General features: G+C 47.7%; 1 protein-coding gene across 2 annotated transcripts in view; it reads right to left on the bottom strand.

Moving 5' to 3' along the window:
- PLA2R1 (phospholipase A2 receptor 1) overlaps nucleotides 1-4721 on the bottom strand; it is an 82074-nt gene that overhangs the window by 76245 nt on the left and 1108 nt on the right. The gene's annotated exons all lie outside the window — the stretch shown is intronic.

Genomic DNA, 4721 nt, shown 5'->3' with positions numbered 1-4721 from the left:
GACCACGCTCTGGCAGTTAAATACCGTATAACCCATAGGAAGACACAAGAAACAGCACAAATCTTGAGTAAGTTGTGTTTGCAGTACTCTTCTTCACTATCTATCTACCTGCTAGCTATCTGTTACCCCTGGCTTATAATCAATTGTGAAGAGTCCTAAAGTGATAATATTTTCAAACAGACATGCAACTTATACATAAAAAGTACTTCTTCCACCACTAACACAAAACTATACAACAATTTTGGGCAAGTAAACCTGCATAACTGTTTTTATCCAACTACAGGGAAAATGGAGGTACTGTCATTTTCCAGCACCCTAAACATTTTCTCAAATAGATGTTACCCTTTTCCTAAAGGCTATCGGTATACATGTCAAGGGTGCAGAATGGGCATGTGCTTCATATATGTATAGTGTAGAACATACTTCTACTTGAATTACATGAAGGACACCTGTAATGTAAGAATTTTATATTAGTACATAGGTTCAGTGAGTAAACATTTTACTATTTGTGCTGGGGAAGAGAGGGGAGGGAAGCCTGCTAGACTCTTGCCATACTAATATAAACCAGTGGTACCTGACCCTTCTGGGCTGTAGGCTCAGAGGAGAGGAGTGGGCATGGGTCAGACGCTGTGCACAAGCCAGATCCTATGCAAGGAAGCCAACTTCCCCCACCCTGGCCCCATGTGTGTGCCAGCCCCAACCCCAGCCCTGTAAGCACTGGATTGAATCCACCACCTAAGCCCCGGCCCTGTGCGTCAGATCAGGCTCACTGCCCCAGGCCTATGCTCCAACCCCATCTGGTGCACACAGCCATTATCATCTTGCCCAGGGTTCTTGAAAACATGAAGGGAGGGTACCAGTAGCAGTGTTAATTGCTACTGCTCACTGCTGCCAAATATCCAGACCTATGGGGAGTCCTCAGTCTAAATAACAGGCTCTGCAGGCCACATTTAGTTCAGAGGCTGGAGGCTGAGTACCACCAATGTGAGATGTTCCTACTAATAGGGCCAGGGCAAAGAAGCAAGGAAAACACAACCAGATTCCTTTTTTGCAGGCTGTCCTTCCCACTGGAGAAAAGAAGATTCAATTTACCTAAGCAGAGAATACACTGAGCAAAATTATCACGGAATGCTAGAGAAGGGCTGAAAGGGACCTTTACAGGTCATATAGTCCAACTCCCTGCCTGAGGTAGAATCATCCCTATCCAGACCATCCTACACAAATCAATCATCAATGGGTGGCTATTAGCAAACTGTCTGATCATAACTGATGCTAAGTTCTCAGGGCTAGAGGCTTTGGAAAGAGTGCATCAGCCAGGCTGGACATAAGACCACGCTCTGGCAGTTAAATACCGTATAACCCATAGGAAGACACAAGAAACAGCACAAATCTTGAGTAAGTTGTGTTTGCAGTACTCTTCTTCGCTATCTATCTACCTGCTAGCTATCTGTTACCCCTGGCTTATACTGGTTTAGGTCAACCCTCTTGGGCAACAGGCATATTTGAAACTGCTGTTATGCAGTTGCTCTCAGATAAGATATTTCATCCTGCATTATCCAATTGGCTGTCAACTACCACATATCTGTCCCCTTCAGTGTAGCCTCAGACCAAGGCTCTTATCCTGACCACGCCCCTCTACCTACTCCTGAAGTAATTTGTCCTAGTCCTGCACTTTTCTGGGCTAATCTAGAGAATCAGACATGTTATTCAGGTTCCTCCATTCACCCTTGCTCTCAGGTCTAGCCAACTTGCATAATGAAGTTAGTTTAAGATTAGGTGCTGGCCTGGTTCTTCTTACAAAATCCAAAACTGTGGGCCATATCACCAGAATGGCCTATGCCTTGAGGCCTTGTAATCTGGGATATGCTGTCCTTGGCATCACTTTATTGCAATACAGCTACAGTTGGGACTAACTTAAGTCCCAGGTCAGTCTATACATAGCATTAATGTTCTTTAACACTGCTCATGTAGATGCCGGCCTATTCCTGCTTATTGCACAGTAACTTGCTGCACAGTAAATTTAAGTCAGCATAAATGCATGTGTAAACACACCCTGCATGTGACTCCCATCCTGCAAAGTGCAAAAGCAACTTTGACCAAAATGGTGGAGCATTTTATGAACATAGTAAAGCCACGCTAGGGGGCGAAAAAGATTATTGAGCTTTAAAACAGGGAATTCTTTTGACTCAGAAAAAGGTCCCAGTAGGCAAGTCCCAAACTGCTTCCAAAACTATCCACAGTCCATAGTGACTCCCATGTAGCCACCTTCTAAAAGAAGTAGGTGTGCACCGATAAAGATATTCTTGACTGATACCAATTATTAACCAGCCATACCAGCTGATACCAATCTGATAGCCGAATTACAGGAGTGTAGCCCAGCAGCTTGGAGAGCAGTGTCCAGCCAGTAAGTCTGTGGAGTGAAGAAACATGGTGGGGAGGAGGGGGGGGACAGAATGAGGCCCCTCATGGTGAGAGAGGGAGGGAGTGGGGCAGGGGCAGGGGCAGGTGCTGCCAACCAGGGCAGTGAATGCAACCCCACCAGGAGCAGGATGGAGCTGCAGAGGGCTTGTCCACAGGACGCAGAGGGTGGGGAGGAGGGATGGCTCCCTGCCGCTGAGCACACCCCTGGGAGACGCATGGGGGTATGTGCCCACCCCAGATTTGGGTACAGAGCAAGGGCAAGCTGCCCACTGCAGGCCAGGGGCTGCACCAGTCTCTTCTTGGCAAGGAGGCCGGGATTAGGAGTGTGCTTGGGTTAAGTGGTGGCAGCGCTGGGAGCTATACGATGGGCTATGGCCAACCCAAAATTCATCGTAGGCTCCTCTCCATAGCAAACTCTCCCAGCACTGGTACCCCACCCTGCCCCTGCCTGCCCCAAGCGCAGACCCAGCCCACCCTCCACCCCACCAGCAAGAGGCCAGCACAGCCCCTGCCCCCAAGCCCACAGAAGGCAGCTCACCCTCACCCAATGCACAAATCTGGGGGGTTACATGCTGCCAATACCTCCCCTGGGGGTGCACACAGTGGCGGGGAGCTGCCCCCCGACCCATCCCTCCTGTGCCCCCTGAATGTGCCACCTGCAGCTCTGGCCTACTCCCTCCCTCACTGTGGGTGCCTTGATCTGTCCTCCCCATGGCCCTACTGCCCCACAGCCTTACTGGCTGGACACTGGTCTCTAAGCTGCCAGGCTGCATTCGTGGCCATGTGCATGCTGTGGCTGCATGCGTGTATACAGCATTTATTGGTGACATTATCGGCTACACTGGTCAAAAAAGCTGGCTGCCAATAATGTCAATTTTCCTTTTATTGGTGCCGATCTTATATGCCACTATATCAGTGCACCTCTAAAAAGAAGTCTTTTTTCAGAGAATTGTAGAACATTTCAACTTTCTTTACCATTAAGACTGTTACTTAAGAATCATCGTAGATAGTTACTAAAAACGGGCAAGTTACCTTACCTGAAGTACATATTTACAGAATCACATTTGGCTCCATCCAAAATTTCTAGGAAGATATTTAGGAATGATACCAATAGCAATACTGTTCCCTTCATCATCATGGACATGGATCTATGCTATCACTGGGATAAAAAACTACCTGCATAGGGTGAACTGGAAAAGGTATCATCATCAAATGTAGAACTGCAATTTCTTCACTCAGACTAAGTGATGGGAACGAGCCAGTACAGAAGTATCTCATGGTGGATAAAACTAATGATGTCTTTTACAAGGAAAACTGAGGCAAAAAAAAACTGCATAAGGAAGGAATCTCAATTTGGGCAGCTTGAAGAAACTACTGTTCAGGCCAGCTGTTCAGCCAGCACTCAAAGTTCCTCTTCATAATATTCAGCACTATTAATAATATTATAAGATGTGTGGTAAGACACAAAAAAGGTATTTTAGTTCCCTAAAACTTTTCATTAGAAAACTATTCCTGCTGGTAATAAGGGAGTTTCAGTCTCATCAACAGCTGATTGAAAATTAGCCAGGAACTGCTGGGTATAAGGAGAACTTCACTTTTCTTTCACAAGTGGGAAAGAGAGCAGTGGCCTACAGTCTCCTTCCAGAATAGGAGGAAACTGGCAGAAAACAGCCAGCGAGGTGGTGGTGGCAGCAGAGAATTTATCTTCGCTGTGCTGTCTTCACTACAAGTTAACATAAACACTTACCCAGCTATTATCTCTAACCACCTACACACACAAAAACTGCTGACCCAAGTACTACTGGGGCTGCCCAACCCTAGAGGCCAAGCTAAACTCTGAATGAGGCTTTCACCCCTGCTCATGTCCTACCCATTTTGCAGGAAGGGCACGAGTTAAGTAACTCAAGTGCCAATAATTCCCACAATTCCCTTGTAAGCCCAGAAGACAGAGAAGTTTTTCCAGGTCACTGGAAAGGTACCTAAAGGCATGTCTGCCTAGCAAACTCACTGTGCTAGGCAGAAGTACCCACCCTGACAGGCTACCTCCCGGATCAGAAGCGGGGTTCAAGCAGCACCACCGCCTGCTGCCAAATGAACACCGTCATTCAGCAGAGTTTGCCCCCAGCATAGAGGGGACGTGGTTTCGCTTCTCCCAGTCCGGGAAGTCGCCCGTGAGGAGCAGCCCAGGCTGCTGGGGGAGGGAGGGCACTGTCTGACCTGGTGCCAGAGGTGCTGAGTACGCGAGGGCCCTGGTCCCCTCGGGAAGGCGGCTGTCACCTGAAATGTGTAAAGCTTTCCAC

The sequence above is a fragment of the Crocodylus porosus genome, unplaced genomic scaffold (genome assembly GCF_001723895.1).
Source record: "Crocodylus porosus isolate Cpor-Errol unplaced genomic scaffold, CroPor_comp1, whole genome shotgun sequence".
NCBI classification, from domain to species: Eukaryota; Metazoa; Chordata; order Crocodylia; family Crocodylidae; genus Crocodylus; species Crocodylus porosus.
This window is presented reverse-complemented; position numbering and strand designations above follow the sequence as displayed.